General features: G+C 49.5%; 1 long non-coding RNA gene across 2 annotated transcripts in view; it reads right to left on the reverse strand.

Moving 5' to 3' along the window:
* Positions 1-14,371: 14,371 nt before the first annotated feature.
* LOC123927455 overlaps positions 14,372-19,978 on the reverse strand; it is a 21,093-nt gene continuing 15,486 nt past the window's right edge. The window contains exon 3 of one of the 2 annotated variants that reach the window (XR_006815466.1): positions 14,372-14,410. This is a non-coding gene — a long non-coding RNA (uncharacterized LOC123927455). Of the gene's footprint in view, positions 14,411-19,863; positions 19,912-19,978 lie in introns of those variants that run through there. The other variant, XR_006815467.1, reaches the window with a different exon arrangement.

The raw sequence follows: 19,978 nt of genomic DNA on the forward strand, positions 1-19,978 counted from the left end.
CTTGGTCTCCGATCACCAGTGTCTTCTGGGCCACTAGGAAGTGCTTGGAACCCCTACGAGGGTTCCGTCTCCAACGCAAACCAGTGCCTGGCAACAGGAGCTGAAGGGAGGAGGGGTGGGGGAGGTGCACCTGAGTCTCCAAGGCACATCAGTGCCTGCAACCGGAGCTGACAGCAGGTGGGGTAGGGGAGGGGAATCGCTCTATTGTACACCTGAAACAAAGACAACCCTATCGATCAATTTCTCGGAAGTACAATTTCAACATTAAAAAATATATATTTAAAAAGCAAACTAGGTATCCAAAGGAGAAAACGAACAAATATCCAAACACTGAGAAAGTGACCTTCTAGATGATCAAAGATCAAAGATCAAATCTCAATGCATTGAAGTGAAGGAAAATGAACATACAACATATGAAAATGTGTGGGACACAGCACAATCAATGGACAGCACCATGTAGAGCAATCACTGCCTATGTTAGAAAGGAGGAGGAGCATCTGGGAGGCTCAGTCAGTTAGTCCAACTCTTGATTTTGACTCGGGTCATGATTAAACTCGAGGTTGTGAGACTGAACCTGCATTGTGCTGGTGCTGGGCATGGAGGCTGTTTAATAATCTCTCTCTCTCTCTCTCTCTCTCTCTCTGTACCCCTTCCCTGTCTCTCTCTCTCTCTCTCTCTCTCTCTCTCTCTCTGTCTCAAAACAATAAGCTCTCCACGTCAGAACCTAGAAAAAGATGAGAAAATAAAACTAAAGAAGAAAACCAAAGGAATCCTTCCACCCAGTTTCAAGATCTACAGCTATAGTAATCAAATATGTGTGGTGTTGGTGAAGGGATAGACAAATGGAACAGTATAAAGATAGATAAGTGGAACAGGATCAAACCCAGAAAGAGACCAACCATCAACATGTCAATGGGATTCTGACAAAGGGGAAAAGCAATTCAATGGAGGAGTCACAGCGTTTTGAATAAATGGTGCTAGAGCAAGTGGACTTCCAGAGACAAAGAAGAAGAAGGAGAAGAAGAAGAGGGAGGGGCAGAGAGGAGGAGGAGGTGGAGGTGGAGGACGAGGAGGACGAGGACCACAATCGAAGGCTCATCCTCTGTACAAAACTGAACTCGTGGCGCCTGGGTGACTCAGTCGCTGAGGCAGCCAGCTCTTAATTTCGGCTCTTGTCATGCTCTCAGGGTCCCGGGACAAAATCAGGCTCCAAGCTCACTGGGGAGTCTGCTTAAGGACGCTCTTTTCGCTTCTCCCTCCACCCCACGCCCCACTCATGCGCATGCTCACTCTCTCAAAAAGAAAAAAATTTTTGTTAAATTAACTCAAAATTAATCACCGCCTGCTATGTAAAATGATAAATCTTCTAGGGAAAAAAATGTCCAGAATGGACAGCTAGGTAAAGAATCCTCCGACTGGACATCAACTCATGTTCCGTTCAAGAAGAGTTGATTCATTAGACATGATCCAACAATCAGAATTGGAAGTCTGTCATGTGTGAAACACCTTGTGAAGAAGACCCAAAAGGGAAGCTACAAACTGGGAGAAAATAGGTGCAAACCACATACCTGATAAAGGACTCCTGTCGGAAGGAGAGAACCTCAAAAGTTGACCCCCAAAGAAGCAAGCCATCCAGTCTGAAAAGAACAAAAACAAAAAAAAAGGGCAAAAGACCGAAACACTTTACCAAAGAGTATACAGATGGAAATCCCATAAAAAGTTACCATCGGGGCAATTCAAATTCAAACTCCAATGAGCTCTCACTGCACACCTATCAGCATGATGCAAACCAAATGCACCCGAGAGGGAGAGAGAGACCCCACTCCCCAATGCAAGGCAGGATGTGGAACGACTGGATCGCTCCTGCATCGCTGTTGGGAATGGAAGATGATAGAGCTCCCTCTTGAAAACAGTTCACAGTTCCTTTTCTTTTTCAAGGCCTGGATTTAAATTCCAGGGAACAAGCAGTAGAATATGCTTTTCGGGTGCACAGTAGAGTGACCCAACCCTCCACACAGTTTCTCTGAAAACTAGACTTGCAACCACCCTAGGACCCCAGTCATTGCACTCTTGGCATTTCTCTGAGAGAAATCCAAACTTACGTTTGCTCAAAAACCTGTACAGGAACGGATCTGTGTCCTGATGGAAGCAGTGGGGCTGCCAAGGGGGTAGAAGTGACTGCAGTGGTTGGATATTGACACTGGACAGCCTTGTAAGAGATGTTCTCATCTTGCTTCTTTGAAGGCCCCTTCCCATTCATGGTGGTCCTGGGGACAAGGAGAAAAGGAATGTCAACGATTTCAAGAAGTTGAAAGGATTTCAAGAAGTTGAAACCAAGCATTAGAACACCATCTCTTCTACATGAATTCATTCTCATATTCACCCCCAGTCTCCCAAAGCAGACAGGAGGGGTCTGGTCCAACAGGGGTTGCGGGCAGTGGCCCTTCCACAGGCCATCTCCCCTCCAGTCTAGAAGTCCAACGACCAGGTCCCAGGCTTTCAACTCATCTCATTCTCTCGGGGCCTTCTCTAGGGGCCCCAGGGAACTTCTGGGCTCTTTCTCTGCCTTCTAGGAGGCTCTGTGGGGCTGGGTCGAGTGCTCTCAGCCGACTTGGACCACACTGCCAGGTGTCTCCCCCTGCATTTGCCACCCTTCGACACAGGAGGATCAAGTGGGAGGATGTCCTCTCAGAGAGATCCATGGCGATCAGAATAGATGTCCTCTCTCTTCCATTGTTTACCCTCATCTCTCAGGCGTTTCTACCATCTCTTGATTTCCCTGGAATTTCAACCCCAGGAGAGGGGGGGTGGGTCAGAAGCCAAACATTTGGCTTCCCACTCCTGTCTTTCTTGAAGGTTTTCCCCGAACCAATGGGCCTAAAACAACATTCATAACCTGATATGGTTTCTGTGGGCCAGCCATCCAGGTGCAACTAGCCAGGTCCCTGTGGCTCAGGATCTCTCACAAGGCTGCAGTCCAGAGGGCCTCTGGATCTTCAGTCATCTGCGGGCTTGTTGGGGGTAAGTCTGCTTTTGGGCTCACTCAGCTGGCTGTGAGCAGCCAGAGGCCCTCCATTGCTGGAAGCAAGAAATAGTCATTCCTTGCCCCGTGGGCCTCTCCAGCATAAAGCTCCCAAGGAGCTGCTGGCTTCCCTGGGAACAGATGAGGGAGGGAGGGATGGAGGGCGGGCAAGCCCAAGAGGAGACCAGTCTCTTTGACAACTCACCTCCGAAGGGACATCCTATCACTTTGGCCACATTCTGTCCTTTACAAGGGAGTCAGTAGTTCTGACTCGAATCAAGAGGTAGAGTATGGAACACAAAACGATGTGTACCCAAGATGGGAATCGTTGGAGACCCTTAAAGGCTGCCCTCCCTACTTGGCTGGGACTTGACCTCAGCTAGCCACCACTATAATCTCTGCATCCTTATATTATTATATATTATGTTAGATTATATTATATGCACTATTATCTTTGCATAGAATCATCACATCCTAGGACGTGAACGAGGGGAACATTTTACCAAGCCCTTCTGGGATCCTTCAGCAGCTTGCCTAGAAGTTCCTTGCCCAAGGGTGCCTGTCAGGTCAGTGTCTGGCTCCTGATTTCGGTTCAGGGCTGATCACGTGATCTGGGAAATCCAGACCAGCGTCTGGTTCAGCACTTGAGTCCAAAGCCTGTCGAGGAATCTAACTCGGCCCCTCCCCCGCCTGCATGTGTGTGTGTTCCTTTGTGTGTGTGTGTGTGTATGTGTGCGCCGTCACCCTTTCTGTCTCGAAGAAGAAGAAGAAGAAGAAGAAGAAGAAGAAAGAAGAAGAAAGAAGAAAGAAAGAAGAAAGAAAGAAGAAAGAAAGAAGAAAGAAAGAAGAAAGAAAGAAGAAAGAAAGAAGAAAAGAAGAAGAAGAAGAAGAAGAAAAGAAGAAGAAGAAGAAGAAGAAGAAGAAGAAGAAGAAGAAGAAGAAGAAGAAGAAGAAGAAGAAGAAGAAGAGGAAGAAGAAGAAGAAGAAGAAGAAGAAGAAGAAGAAGAAGAAGAAGAAGAAGAAGAAGAAGAAGAAGAAGAAGAACAGTAGTAGGCATAGTAGTAGAAGTTATTGGCACAGCAGGTGATCATTAGACAACCCTGGTTTGGAACGGGAGCTCTGAAATTCACTAGCTGTGTGATCTTGGGGCAAGTTGTTTCCCCTGTCTGAACCTCAGTCAGACATGACACACTGGGTTATTGGGACGATTAAGGAATCGATAAAAGACACTTCAAACCATCCCTTGCTTGGCATAGAATCCCTTAATCAAATCCATTCTCAGTAGCAGGAGTCTCAGCCATTGGATATTTTTATTTTTATTTGTGTTACGCTGAACACTGAAAAATACTCTCTCACACTCATACGGCTCCAGGGAATATGGAGCATCAGGCTAAAGGATGGGGTGGATCTCAAGTCAAAGGAGCCATGGGTATGGCTGAAGGGGTAAGCACAGGAGCTTTTGTGCTCTGGTTGTGAGTGTTGGTGGCTGCTGGGCAAGGGAATCAGACCTGCAGGGGACCCGAGAACTTGGAGTCTGGCCAGTGCACCCTTGCTCCCTTCTTGGGCTTCCTGGGTTTCAGGGGAGCCTTTGGCCCTTGAGGGTATTTGGAGGCTGTGCCCGGAACAGCAGGAGCAGGAGCAGGAGGCCCCCCGGAGACAGGCTGGACCTTGGGCCCAGAGTTGGCCAGCTTCTGCCTGAGGCAATGGTTTTGGGCCTGGAGCCTTTGGAACTCCCTCTCTGCCCACAGGACAGCCTTCTGGCTCTCCTCACTCCTCTTCTCCACCAGGAGGAGCTCCCGCTCATGCAAGGAGGCGATTTTCTGCCATTCTCGGTGCAGGTGGGCGGTCATGTTCCTATAGAGGCCCAAGTGCCAGTGGGCAGCATCCGCCTTCCTGCGCACCTTGGCAAGCTCGTTCTTCACTTGCAGGCAGCGTGCCTTCTCCTCCATCATCTTCCTCTCCAGGTGTCTGAGGTGCTCTTCGCACAGCTTCGGCTCTGGCTCAAGCTTCAGGCGCAACTTCGGAATCTCACCGTCCAGGAGGGTGTTCCGAAGGTGAACAGGTCCTTGCTCAGCTTGGTGGCTTGTTGGGTTTCTTGGGAGCTCTTCATTCCTCTGACGTGCCTTCTTCAGTGCCCTGGACGGCTTTAATTGGTTCACGGGGCTCCCGCCTGAGGGCACGTGGTCAGGGGAGGAGGAGCCAGTCTCCACCTGCCTCCTTGAGCCCCCACCTTCCAGATGATCTCCAAGCAGCTCTAGCACATGCATCCCCTTCAGGAGGATCTGGCTGAGGGTGTGCTGTTGGCTCTGGCCCTCAGCGCTGGCCTGCCGCCGCACTCCTCCTTCAGGAAGCTCTGGCCTGCCTGCCTGCCCTGCCTCGTCCTGCACTCTCTGTCCACAGCTGCCAATCTCCTGAACCAGCGGGTCTGCACTTGCCTGCAGATCACGGCTGTCCTTGAAGCCTTCTGGTGTTTTCCTCACCAGGGCTTCTCCATCTTCCTGGGCTGCTCCACAGATGGGATTTTCATGAGGCAGCTGGTGAGGGCTCTTCAACAGCCTTTCCCGAACTCCCTTCAGCAGTTGCGTGGTGTTTCCCACTGACCAACACCCGGCATCTTGATTCAGGGCAGCCAGAGCAAGAAGCTGGAACGGGAGAGGACTGGCCTTCGGCTCGGATGATGCGACAGCTCCACGGCCTTGTGCGTCCGGTTCGGTCTTCTCCATGCCTTTTCCAGAGACTTCCTCGTTCTGGGCACACTGCCCCTTTCTTCTTCGGAAGCTGAGTGCACTCTTTCCCAGGAACACCACCACTGCAGTGCACACCAGGATCTCCCAGCGAAACCCAGAGACTCGTGGCACATGTGGCCAACGTTCATCTATCACCAACCCAGCAGCCCACAGCTGCTCCAGGACAGCCCACAGCGGCTCCAGAACTGTGTGGGGAGGCATTTGGATGGCCACCAGCTGGCTCCAAAGAGCCTTGTGGCTTGGTCTCCGATCACCAGTGTCTTCTGGGCCACTAGGAAGTGCTTGGAACCCCTACGAGGGTTCCGTCTCCAACGCAAACCAGTGCCTGGCAACAGGAGCTGAAGGGAGGAGGGGTGGGGGAGGTGCACCTGAGTCTCCAAGGCACATCAGTGCCTGCAACCGGAGCTGACAGCAGGTGGGGTAGGGGAGGGGAATCGCTCTATTGTACACCTGAAACAAAGACAACCCTATCGATCAATTTCTCGGAAGTACAATTTCAACATTAAAAAATATATATTTAAAAAGCAAACTAGGTATCCAAAGGAGAAAACGAACAAATATCCAAACACTGAGAAAGTGACCTTCTAGATGATCAAAGATCAAAGATCAAATCTCAATGCATTGAAGTGAAGGAAAATGAACATACAACATATGAAAATGTGTGGGACACAGCACAATCAATGGACAGCACCATGTAGAGCAATCACTGCCTATGTTAGAAAGGAGGAGGAGCATCTGGGAGGCTCAGTCAGTTAGTCCAACTCTTGATTTTGACTCGGGTCATGATTAAACTCGAGGTTGTGAGACTGAACCTGCATTGTGCTGGTGCTGGGCATGGAGGCTGTTTAATAATCTCTCTCTCTCTCTCTCTCTCTCTCTCTGTACCCCTTCCCTGTCTCTCTCTCTCTCTCTCTCTCTCTCTCTCTCTCTGTCTCAAAACAATAAGCTCTCCACGTCAGAACCTAGAAAAAGATGAGAAAATAAAACTAAAGAAGAAAACCAAAGGAATCCTTCCACCCAGTTTCAAGATCTACAGCTATAGTAATCAAATATGTGTGGTGTTGGTGAAGGGATAGACAAATGGAACAGTATAAAGATAGATAAGTGGAACAGGATCAAACCCAGAAAGAGACCAACCATCAACATGTCAATGGGATTCTGACAAAGGGGAAAAGCAATTCAATGGAGGAGTCACAGCGTTTTGAATAAATGGTGCTAGAGCAAGTGGACTTCCAGAGACAAAGAAGAAGAAGGAGAAGAAGAAGAGGGAGGGGCAGAGAGGAGGAGGAGGTGGAGGTGGAGGACGAGGAGGACGAGGACCACAATCGAAGGCTCATCCTCTGTACAAAACTGAACTCGTGGCGCCTGGGTGACTCAGTCGCTGAGGCAGCCAGCTCTTAATTTCGGCTCTTGTCATGCTCTCAGGGTCCCGGGACAAAATCAGGCTCCAAGCTCACTGGGGAGTCTGCTTAAGGACGCTCTTTTCGCTTCTCCCTCCACCCCACGCCCCACTCATGCGCATGCTCACTCTCTCAAAAAGAAAAAAATTTTTGTTAAATTAACTCAAAATTAATCACCGCCTGCTATGTAAAATGATAAATCTTCTAGGGAAAAAAATGTCCAGAATGGACAGCTAGGTAAAGAATCCTCCGACTGGACATCAACTCATGTTCCGTTCAAGAAGAGTTGATTCATTAGACATGATCCAACAATCAGAATTGGAAGTCTGTCATGTGTGAAACACCTTGTGAAGAAGACCCAAAAGGGAAGCTACAAACTGGGAGAAAATAGGTGCAAACCACATACCTGATAAAGGACTCCTGTCGGAAGGAGAGAACCTCAAAAGTTGACCCCCAAAGAAGCAAGCCATCCAGTCTGAAAAGAACAAAAACAAAAAAAAAGGGCAAAAGACCGAAACACTTTACCAAAGAGTATACAGATGGAAATCCCATAAAAAGTTACCATCGGGGCAATTCAAATTCAAACTCCAATGAGCTCTCACTGCACACCTATCAGCATGATGCAAACCAAATGCACCCGAGAGGGAGAGAGAGACCCCACTCCCCAATGCAAGGCAGGATGTGGAACGACTGGATCGCTCCTGCATCGCTGTTGGGAATGGAAGATGATAGAGCTCCCTCTTGAAAACAGTTCACAGTTCCTTTTCTTTTTCAAGGCCTGGATTTAAATTCCAGGGAACAAGCAGTAGAATATGCTTTTCGGGTGCACAGTAGAGTGACCCAACCCTCCACACAGTTTCTCTGAAAACTAGACTTGCAACCACCCTAGGACCCCAGTCATTGCACTCTTGGCATTTCTCTGAGAGAAATCCAAACTTACGTTTGCTCAAAAACCTGTACAGGAACGGATCTGTGTCCTGATGGAAGCAGTGGGGCTGCCAAGGGGGTAGAATATTGACACTGGACAGCCTTGTAAGAGATGTTCTCATCTTGCTTCTTTGAAGGCCCCTTCCCATTCATGGTGGTCCTGGGGACAAGGAGAAAAGGAATGTCAACGATTTCAAGAAGTTGAAAGGATTTCAAGAAGTTGAAACCAAGCATTAGAACACCATCTCTTCTACATGAATTCATTCTCATATTCACCCCCAGTCTCCCAAAGCAGACAGGAGGGGTCTGGTCCAACAGGGGTTGCGGGCAGTGGCCCTTCCACAGGCCATCTCCCCTCCAGTCTAGAAGTCCAACGACCAGGTCCCAGGCTTTCAACTCTTCTCATTCTCTCGGGGCCTTCTCTAGGGGCCCCAGGGAACTTCTGGGCTCTTTCTCTGCCTTCTAGGAGGCTCTGTGGGGCTGGGTCGAGTGCTCTCAGCCGACTTGGACCACACTGCCAGGTGTCTCCCCCTGCATTTGCCACCCTTCGACACAGGAGGATCAAGTCGGAGGATGTCCTCTCAGAGAGATCCATGGCGATCAGAATAGATGTCCTCTCTCTTCCATTGTTTACCCTCATCTCTCAGGCGTTTCTACCATCTCTTGATTTCCCTGGAATTTCAACCCCAGGAGAGGGGGGGGTGGGTCAGAAGCCAAACATTTGGCTTCCCACTCCTGTCTTTCTTGAAGGTTCTCCCCGAACCAATGGGCCTAAAACAACATTCATAACCTGATATGGTTTCTGTGGGCCAGCCATCCAGGTGCAACTAGCCAGGTCCCTGTGGCTCAGGATCTCTCACAAGGCTGCAGTCCAGAGGGCCTCTGGATCTTCAGTCATCTGCGGGCTTGTTGGGGGTAAGTCTGCTTTTGGGCTCACTCAGCTGGCTGTGAGCAGCCAGAGGCCCTCCATTGCTGGAAGCAAGAAATAGTCATTCCTTGCCCCATGGGCCTCTCCAGCATAAAGCTCCCAAGGAGCAGCTGGCTTCCCTGGGAACAGATGAGGGAGGGAGGGACGGAGGGCGGGCAAGCCCAAGAGGAGACCAGTCTCTTTGTAAACTCACCTCCGAAGGGACATCCTAAAACTTTGGCCACATTCTGTCCTTTACAAGGGAGTCAGTAGTTCTGACTCGAATCAAGAGGTAGAGTATGGAACACAAAACGATGTGTACCCAAGATGGGAATCGTTGGAGACCCTTAAAGGCTGCCCTCCCTACTTGGCTGGGACTTGACCTCAGCTAGCCACCACTATAATCTCTGCATCCTTATATTATTATATATTATGTTAGATTATATTATATGCACTATTATCTTTGCATAGAATCATCACATCCTAGGACGTGAACGAGGGGAACATTTTACCAAGCCCTTCTGGGATCCTTCAGCAGCTTGCCTAGAAGTTCCTTGCCCAAGGGTGCCTGTCAGGTCAGTGTCTGGCTCCTGATTTCGGTTCAGGGCTGATCACGTGATCTGGGAAATCCAGACCAGCGTCTGGTTCAGCACTTGAGTCCGAAGCCTGTCGAGGAATCTAACTCGGCCCCTCCCCCGCCTGCATGTGTGTGTGTTCCTTTGTGTGTGTGTGTGTGTATGTGTGCGCCGTCACCCTTTCTGTCTCGAAGAAGAAGAAGAAGAAGAAGAAGAAGAAGAAGAAGAAGAAGAAGAAGAAGAAGAAGAAGAAGAAGAAAGAAGAAAGAAAGAAGAAGAAGAAAAGAAGGAAGAAGAAGAAGAAGAAGGAAGAAGAAGAAGAAGAAGAAGAAGAAGAAGAAGAAGAAAGAAGAAAGAAAGAAGAAAGAAAGAAGAAAGAAAGAAGAAAGAAAGAAGAAAGAAAGAAGAAAGAAAGAAGAAAGAAAGAAGAAAGAAGAAGAAGAAGAAGAAGAAGAAGAAGAAGAAGAAGAAGAAGAAGAAGAAGAAGAAGAAGAAGAAGAAGAAGAAGAAGAAGAAGAAGAAGAAGAAGAAGAAGAAGAAGAAGAAGAAGAAGAAGAAGAAGAAGAAGAAGAAGAAGAAGAAGAAGAAGAAGAAGAAGAAGAAGAAGAAGAAGAAGAAGAAGAACAGTAGTAGGCATAGTAGTAGAAGTTATTGGCACAGCAGGTGATCATTAGACAACCCTGGTTTGGAACGGGAGCTCTGAAATTCACTAGCTGTGTGATCTTGGGGCAAGTTGTTTCCCCTGTCTGAACCTCAGTCAGACATGACACACTGGGTTATTGGGACGATTAAGGAATCGATAAAAGACACTTCAAACCATCCCTTGCTTGGCATAGAATCCCTTAATCAAATCCATTCTCAGTAGCAGGAGTCTCAGCCATTGGATATTTTTATTTTTATTTGTGTTACGCTGAACACTGAAAAATACTCTCTCACACTCATACGGCTCCAGGGAATATGGAGCATCAGGCTAAAGGATGGGGTGGATCTCAAGTCAAAGGAGCCATGGGTATGGCTGAAGGGGTAAGCACAGGAGCTTTTGTGCTCTGGTTGTGAGTGTTGGTGGCTGCTGGGCAAGGGAATCAGACCTGCAGGGGACCCGAGAACTTGGAGTCTGGCCAGTGCACCCTTGCTCCCTTCTTGGGCTTCCTGGGTTTCAGGGGAGCCTTTGGCCCTTGAGGGTATTTGGAGGCTGTGCCCGGAACAGCAGGAGCAGGAGCAGGAGGCCCCCCGGAGACAGGCTGGACCTTGGGCCCAGAGTTGGCCAGCTTCTGCCTGAGGCAATGGTTTTGGGCCTGGAGCCTTTGGAACTCCCTCTCTGCCCACAGGACAGCCTTCTGGCTCTCCTCACTCCTCTTCTCCACCAGGAGGAGCTCCCGCTCATGCAAGGAGGCGATTTTCTGCCATTCTCGGTGCAGGTGGGCGGTCATGTTCCTAGAGAGGCCCAAGTGCCAGTGGGCAGCATCCGCCTTCCTGCGCACCTTGGCAAGCTCGTTCTTCACTTGCAGGCAGCGTGCCTTCTCCTCCATCATCTTCCTCTCCAGGTGTCTGAGGTGCTCTTCGCACAGCTTCGGCTCTGGCTCAAGCTTCAGGCGCAACTTCGGAATCTCACCGTCCAGGAGGGTGTTCCGAAGGTGAACAGGTCCTTGCTCAGCTTGGTGGCTTGTTGGGTTTCTTGGGAGCTCTTCATTCCTCTGACGTGCCTTCTTCAGTGCCCTGGACGGCTTTAATTGGTTCACGGGGCTCCCGCCTGAGGGCACGTGGTCAGGGGAGGAGGAGCCAGTCTCCACCTGCCTCCTTGAGCCCCCACCTTCCAGATGATCTCCAAGCAGCTCTAGCACATGCATCCCCTTCAGGAGGATCTGGCTGAGGGTGTGCTGTTGGCTCTGGCCCTCAGCGCTGGCCTGCCGCCGCACTCCTCCTTCAGGAAGCTCTGGCCTGCCTGCCTGCCCTGCCTCGTCCTGCACTCTCTGTCCACAGCTGCCAATCTCCTGAACCAGCGGGTCTGCACTTGCCTGCAGATCACGGCTGTCCTTGAAGCCTTCTGGTGTTTTCCTCACCAGGGCTTCTCCATCTTCCTGGGCTGCTCCACAGATGGGATTTTCATGAGGCAGCTGGTGAGGGCTCTTCAACAGCCTTTCCCGAACTCCCTTCAGCAGTTGCGTGGTGTTTCCCACTGACCAACACCCGGCATCTTGATTCAGGGCAGCCAGAGCAAGAAGCTGGAACGGGAGAGGACTGGCCTTCGGCTCGGATGATGCGACAGCTCCACGGCCTTGTGCGTCCGGTTCGGTCTTCTCCATGCCTTTTCCAGAGACTTCCTCGTTCTGGGCACACTGCCCCTTTCTTCTTCGGAAGCTGAGTGCACTCTTTCCCAGGAACACCACCACTGCAGTGCACACCAGGATCTCCCAGCGAAACCCAGAGACTCGTGGCACATGTGGCCAACGTTCATCTATCACCAACCCAGCAGCCCACAGCTGCTCCAGGACAGCCCACAGCGGCTCCAGAACTGTGTGGGGAGGCATTTGGATGGCCACCAGCTGGCTCCAAAGAGCCTTGTGGCTTGGTCTCCGATCACCAGTGTCTTCTGGGCCACTAGGAAGTGCTTGGAACCCCTACGAGGGTTCCGTCTCCAACGCAAACCAGTGCCTGGCAACAGGAGCTGAAGGGAGGAGGGGTGGGGGAGGTGCACCTGAGTCTCCAAGGCACATCAGTGCCTGCAACCGGAGCTGACAGCAGGTGGGGTAGGGGAGGGGAATCGCTCTATTGTACACCTGAAACAAAGACAACCCTATCGATCAATTTCTCGGAAGTACAATTTCAACATTAAAAAATATATATTTAAAAAGCAAACTAGGTATCCAAAGGAGAAAACGAACAAATATCCAAACACTGAGAAAGTGACCTTCTAGATGATCAAAGATCAAAGATCAAATCTCAATGCATTGAAGTGAAGGAAAATGAACATACAACATATGAAAATGTGTGGGACACAGCACAATCAATGGACAGCACCATGTAGAGCAATCACTGCCTATGTTAGAAAGGAGGAGGAGCATCTGGGAGGCTCAGTCAGTTAGTCCAACTCTTGATTTTGACTCGGGTCATGATTAAACTCGAGGTTGTGAGACTGAACCTGCATTGTGCTGGTGCTGGGCATGGAGGCTGTTTAATAATCTCTCTCTCTCTCTCTCTCTCTCTCTCTGTACCCCTTCCCTGTCTCTCTCTCTATCTCTCTCTCTCTCTCTCTCTCTGTCTCAAAACAATAAGCTCTCCACGTCAGAACCTAGAAAAAGATGAGAAAATAAAACTAAAGAAGAAAACCAAAGGAATCCTTCCACCCAGTTTCAAGATCTACAGCTATAGTAATCAAATATGTGTGGTGTTGGTGAAGGGATAGACAAATGGAACAGTATAAAGATAGATAAGTGGAACAGGATCAAACCCAGAAAGAGACCAACCATCAACATGTCAATGGGATTCTGACAAAGGGGAAAAGCAATTCAATGGAGGAGTCACAGCGTTTTGAATAAATGGTGCTAGAGCAAGTGGACTTCCAGAGACAAAGAAGAAGAAGGAGAAGAAGAAGAGGGAGGGGCAGAGAGGAGGAGGAGGTGGAGGTGGAGGACGAGGAGGACGAGGACCACAATCGAAGGCTCATCCTCTGTACAAAACTGAACTCGTGGCGCCTGGGTGACTCAGTCGCTGAGGCAGCCAGCTCTTAATTTCGGCTCTTGTCATGCTCTCAGGGTCCCGGGACAAAATCAGGCTCCAAGCTCACTGGGGAGTCTGCTTAAGGACGCTCTTTTCGCTTCTCCCTCCACCCCACGCCCCACTCATGCGCATGCTCACTCTCTCAAAAACAAAAAAATTTTTGTTAAATTAACTCAAAATTAATCACCGCCTGCTATGTAAAATGATAAATCTTCTAGGGAAAAAAATGTCCAGAATGGACAGCTAGGTAAAGAATCCTCCGACTGGACATCAAATCATGTTCCGTTCAAGAAGAGTTGATTCATTAGACATGATCCAACAATCAGAATTGGAAGTCTGTCATGTGTGAAACACCTTGTGAAGAAGACCCAAAAGGGAAGCTACAAACTGGGAGAAAATAGGTGCAAACCACATACCTGATAAAGGACTCCTGTCGGAAGGAGAGAACCTCAAAAGTTGACCCCCAAAGAAGCAAGCCATCCAGTCTGAAAAGAACAAAAACAAAAAAAAAGGGCAAAAGACCGAAACACTTTACCAAAGAGTATACAGATGGAAATCCCATAAAAAGTTACCATCGGGGCAATTCAAATTCAAACTCCAATGAGCTCTCACTGCACACCTATCAGCATGATGCAAACCAAATGCACCCGAGAGGGAGAGAGAGACCCCACTCCCCAATGCAAGGCAGGATGTGGAACGACTGGATCGCTCCTGCATCGCTGTTGGGAATGGAAGATGATAGAGCTCCCTCTTGAAAACAGTTCACAGTTCCTTTTCTTTTTCAAGGCCTGGATTTAAATTCCAGGGAACAAGCAGTAGAATATGCTTTTCGGGTGCACAGTAGAGTGACCCAACCCTCCACACAGTTTCTCTGAAAACTAGACTTGCAACCACCCTAGGACCCCAGTCATTGCACTCTTGGCATTTCTCTGAGAGAAATCCAAACTTACGTTTGCTCAAAAACCTGTACAGGAACGGATCTGTGTCCTGATGGAAGCAGTGGGGCTGCCAAGGGGGTAGAAGTGACTGCAGTGGTTGGATATTGACACTGGACAGCCTTGTAAGAGATGTTCTCATCTTGCTTCTTTGAAGGCCCCTTCCCATTCATGGTGGTCCTGGGGACAAGGAGAAAAGGAATGTCAACGATTTCAAGAAGTTGAAAGGATTTCAAGAAGTTGAAACCAAGCATTAGAACACCATCTCTTCTCCATGAATTCATTCTCATATTCACCCCCAGTCTCCCAAAGCAGACAGGAGGGGTCTGGTCCAACAGGGGTTGCGGGCAGTGGCCCTTCCACAGGCCATCTCCCCTCCAGTCTAGAAGTCCAACGACCAGGTCCCAGGCTTTCAACTCTTCTCATTCTCTCGGGGCCTTCTCTAGGGGCCCCAGGGAACTTCTGGGCTCTTTCTCTGCCTTCTAGGAGGCTCTGTGGGGCTGGGTCGAGTGCTCTCAGCCGACTTGGACCACACTGCCAGGTGTCTCCCCCTGCATTTGCCACCCTTCGACACAGGAGGATCAAGTCGGAGGATGTCCTCTCAGAGAGATCCATGGCGATCAGAATAGATGTCCTCTCTCTTCCATTGTTTACCCTCATCTCTCAGGCGTTTCTACCATCTCTTGATTTCCCTGGAATTTCAACCCCAGGAGAGGGGGGGTGGGTCAGAAGCCAAACATTTGGCTTCCCACTCCTGTCTTTCTTGAAGGTTCTCCCCGAACCAATGGGCCTAAAACAACATTCATAACCTGATATGGTTTCTGTGGGCCAGCCATCCAGGTGCAACTAGCCAGGTCCCTGTGGCTCAGGATCTCTCACAAGGCTGCAGTCCAGAGGGCCTCTGGATCTTCAGTCATCTGCGGGCTTGTTGGGGGTAAGTCTGCTTTTGGGCTCACTCAGCTGGCTGTGAGCAGCCAGAGGCCCTCCATTGCTGGAAGCAAGAAATAGTCATTCCTTGCCCCATGGGCCTCTCCAGCATAAAGCTCCCAAGGAGCAGCTGGCTTCCCTGGGAACAGATGAGGGAGGGAGGGACGGAGGGCGGGCAAGCCCAAGAGGAGACCAGTCTCTTTGTAAACTCACCTCCGAAGGGACATCCTAAAACTTTGGCCACATTCTGTCCTTTACAAGGGAGTCAGTAGTTCTGACTCGAATCAAGAGGTAGAGTATGGAACACAAAACGATGTGTACCCAAGATGGGAATCGTTGGAGACCCTTAAAGGCTGCCCTCCCTACTTGGCTGGGACTTGACCTCAGCTAGCCACCACTATAATCTCTGCATCCTTATATTATTATATATTATGTTAGATTATATTATATGCACTATTATCTTTGCATAGAATCATCACATCCTAGGACGTGAACGAGGGGAACATTTTACCAAGCCCTTCTGGGATCCTTCAGCAGCTTGCCTAGAAGTTCCTTGCCCAAGGGTGCCTGTCAGGTCAGTGTCTGGCTCCTGATTTCGGTTCAGGGCTGATCACGTGATCTGGGAAATCCAGACCAGCGTCTGGTTCAGCACTTGAGTCCGAAGCCTGTCGAGGAATCTAACTCGGCCCCTCCCCCGCCTGCATGTGTGTGTGTTCCTTTGTGTGTGTGTGTGTGTATGTGTGCGCCGTCACCCTTTCTGTCTCGAAGAAGAAGAAGAAGAAGAAGAAGAAGAAGAAGAAGAAGAAAGAAGAAGAAAGAAGAAGAAAGAAGAAAGAAAGAAGAAAGAAAGAAGAAGAAGAAAAGAAGGAAGAAGAAGAAGAAGAAGAAGAAGAAGAAGAAGAAGAAGAAGAAGAAGAAGAAGAAGAAGAAGAAGAAGAAGAAGAAGAAGAAGAAAGAAGAAGAAAGAAGAAAGAAAGAAGAAAGAAAGAAGAAAGAAAGAAGAAAGAAAGAAGAAAGAAAGAAGAAAGAAAGAAGAAGAAGAAGAAGAAGAAGAAGAAGAAGAAGAAGAAGAAGAAGAAGAAGAAGAAGAAGAAGAAGAAGAAGAAGAGGAAGAAGAAGAAGAAGAAGAAGAAGAAGAAGAAGAAGAAGAAGAAGAAGAAGAAGAAGAAGAACAGTAGTAGGCATAGTAGTAGAAGTTATTGGCACAGCAGGTGATCATTAGACAACCCTGGTTTGGAACGGGAGCTCTGAAATTCACTAGCTGTGTGATCTTGGGGCAAGTTGTTTCCCCTGTCTGAACCTCAGTCAGACATGACACACTGGGTTATTGGGACGATTAAGGAATCGATAAAAGACACTTCAAACCATCCCTTGCTTGGCATAGAATCCCTTAATCAAATCCATTCTCAGTAGCAGGAGTCTCAGCCATTGGATATTTTTATTTTTATTTGTGTTACGCTGAACACTGAAAAATACTCTCTCACACTCATACGGCTCCAGGGAATATGGAGCATCAGGCTAAAGGATGGGGTGGATCTCAAGTCAAAGGAGCCATGGGTATGGCTGAAGGGGTAAGCACAGGAGCTTTTGTGCTCTGGTTGTGAGTGTTGGTGGCTGCTGGGCAAGGGAATCAGACCTGCAGGGGACCCGAGAACTTGGAGTCTGGCCAGTGCACCCTTGCTCCCTTCTTGGGCTTCCTGGGTTTCAGGGGAGCCTTTGGCCCTTGAGGGTATTTGGAGGCTGTGCCCGGAACAGCAGGAGCAGGAGCAGGAGGCCCCCCGGAGACAGGCTGGACCTTGGGCCCAGAGTTGGCCAGCTTCTGCCTGAGGCAATGGTTTTGGGCCTGGAGCCTTTGGAACTCCCTCTCTGCCCACAGGACAGCCTTCTGGCTCTCCTCACTCCTCTTCTCCACCAGGAGGAGCTCCCGCTCATGCAAGGAGGCGATTTTCTGCCATTCTCGGTGCAGGTGGGCGGTCATGTTCCTAGAGAGGCCCAAGTGCCAGTGGGCAGCATCCGCCTTCCTGCGCACCTTGGCAAGCTCGTTCTTCACTTGCAGGCAGCGTGCCTTCTCCTCCATCATCTTCCTCTCCAGGTGTCTGAGGTGCTCTTCGCACAGCTTCGGCTCTGGCTCAAGCTTCAGGCGCAACTTCGGAATCTCACCGTCCAGGAGGGTGTTCCGAAGGTGAACAGGTCCTTGCTCAGCTTGGTGGCTTGTTGGGTTTCTTGGGAGCTCTTCATTCCTCTGACGTGCCTTCTTCAGTGCCCTGGACGGCTTTAATTGGTTCACGGGGCTCCCGCCTGAGGGCACGTGGTCAGGGGAGGAGGAGCCAGTCTCCACCTGCCTCCTTGAGCCCCCACCTTCCAGATGATCTCCAAGCAGCTCTAGCACATGCATCCCCTTCAGGAGGATCTGGCTGAGGGTGTGCTGTTGGCTCTGGCCCTCAGCGCTGGCCTGCCGCCGCACTCCTCCTTCAGGAAGCTCTGGCCTGCCTGCCTGCCCTGCCTCGTCCTGCACTCTCTGTCCACAGCTGCCAATCTCCTGAACCAGCGGGTCTGCACTTGCCTGCAGATCACGGCTGTCCTTGAAGCCTTCTGGTGTTTTCCTCACCAGGGCTTCTCCATCTTCCTGGGCTGCTCCACAGATGGGATTTTCATGAGGCAGCTGGTGAGGGCTCTTCAACAGCCTTTCCCGAACTCCCTTCAGCAGTTGCGTGGTGTTTCCCACTGACCAACACCCGGCATCTTGATTCAGGGCAGCCAGAGCAAGAAGCTGGAACGGGAGAGGACTGGCCTTCGGCTCGGATGATGCGACAGCTCCACGGCCTTGTGCGTCCGGTTCGGTCTTCTCCATGCCTTTTCCAGAGACTTCCTCGTTCTGGGCACACTGCCCCTTTCTTCTTCGGAAGCTGAGTGCACTCTTTCCCAGGAACACCACCACTGCAGTGCACACCAGGATCTCCCAGCGAAACCCAGAGACTCGTGGCACATGTGGCCAACGTTCATCTATCACCAACCCAGCAGCCCACAGCTGCTCCAGGACAGCCCACAGCGGCTCCAGAACTGTGTGGGGAGGCATTTGGATGGCCACCAGCTGGCTCCAAAGAGCCTTGTGGCTTGGTCTCCGATCACCAGTGTCTTCTGGGCCACTAGGAAGTGCTTGGAACCCCTACGAGGGTTCCGTCTCCAACGCAAACCAGTGCCTGGCAACAGGAGCTGAAGGGAGGAGGGGTGGGGGAGGTGCACCTGAGTCTCCAAGGCACATCAGTGCCTGCAACCGGAGCTGACAGCAGGTGGGGTAGGGGAGGGGAATCGCTCTATTGTACACCTGAAACAAAGACAACCCTATCGATCAATTTCTCGGAAGTACAATTTCAACATTAAAAAATATATATTTAAAAAGCAAACTAGGTATCCAAAGGAGAAAACGAACAAATATCCAAACACTGAGAAAGTGACCTTCTAGATGATCAAAGATCAAAGATCAAATCTCAATGCATTGAAGTGAAGGAAAATGAACATACAACATATGAAAATGTGTGGGACACAGCACAATCAATGGACAGCACCATGTAGAGCAATCACTGCCTATGTTAGAAAGGAGGAGGAGCATCTGGGAGGCTCAGTCAGTTAGTCCAACTCTTGATTTTGACTCGGGTCATGATTAAACTCGAGGTTGTGAGACTGAACCTGCATTGTGCTGGTGCTGGGCATGGAGGCTGTTTAATAATCTCTCTCTCTCTCTCTCTCTCTCTCTCTGTACCCCTTCCCTGTCTCTCTCTCTCTCTCTCTCTCTCTCTCTCTCTCTCTCTGTCTCAAAACAATAAGCTCTCCACGTCAGAACCTAGAAAAAGATGAGAAAATAAAACTAAAGAAGAAAACCAAAGGAATCCTTCCACCCAGTTTCAAGATCTACAGCTATAGTAATCAAATATGTGTGGTGTTGGTGAAGGGATAGACAAATGGAACAGTATAAAGATAGATAAGTGGAACAGGATCAAACCCAGAAAGAGACCAACCATCAACATGTCAATGGGATTCTGACAAAGGGGAAAAGCAATTCAATGGAGGAGTCACAGCGTTTTGAATAAATGGTGCTAGAGCAAGTGGACTTCCAGAGACAAAGAAGAAGAAGGAGAAGAAGAAGAGGGAGGGGCAGAGAGGAGGAGGAGGTGGAGGTGGAGGACGAGGAGGACGAGGACCACAATCGAAGGCTCATCCTCTGTACAAAACTGAACTCGTGGCGCCTGGGTGACTCAGTCGCTGAGGCAGCCAGCTCTTAATTTCGGCTCTTGTCATGCTCTCAGGGTCCCGGGACAAAATCAGGCTCCAAGCTCACTGGGGAGTCTGCTTAAGGACGCTCTTTTCGCTTCTCCCTCCACCCCACGCCCCACTCATGCGCATGCTCACTCTCTCAAAAAGAAAAAAATTTTTGTTAAATTAACTCAAAATTAATCACCGCCTGCTATGTAAAATGATAAATCTTCTAGGGAAAAAAATGTCCAGAATGGACAGCTAGGTAAAGAATCCTCCGACTGGACATCAACTCATGTTCCGTTCAAGAAGAGTTGATTCATTAGACATGATCCAACAATCAGAATTGGAAGTCTGTCATGTGTGAAACACCTTGTGAAGAAGACCCAAAAGGGAAGCTACAAACTGGGAGAAAATAGGTGCAAACCACATACCTGATAAAGGACTCCTGTCGGAAGGAGAGAACCTCAAAAGTTGACCCCCAAAGAAGCAAGCCATCCAGTCTGAAAAGAACAAAAACAAAAAAAAAGGGCAAAAGACCGAAACACTTTACCAAAGAGTATACAGATG

Source organism: Meles meles, chromosome 1 (genome assembly GCF_922984935.1).
Source record: "Meles meles chromosome 1, mMelMel3.1 paternal haplotype, whole genome shotgun sequence".
In the NCBI taxonomy this organism is placed as follows: Eukaryota; Metazoa; Chordata; class Mammalia; order Carnivora; family Mustelidae; genus Meles; species Meles meles.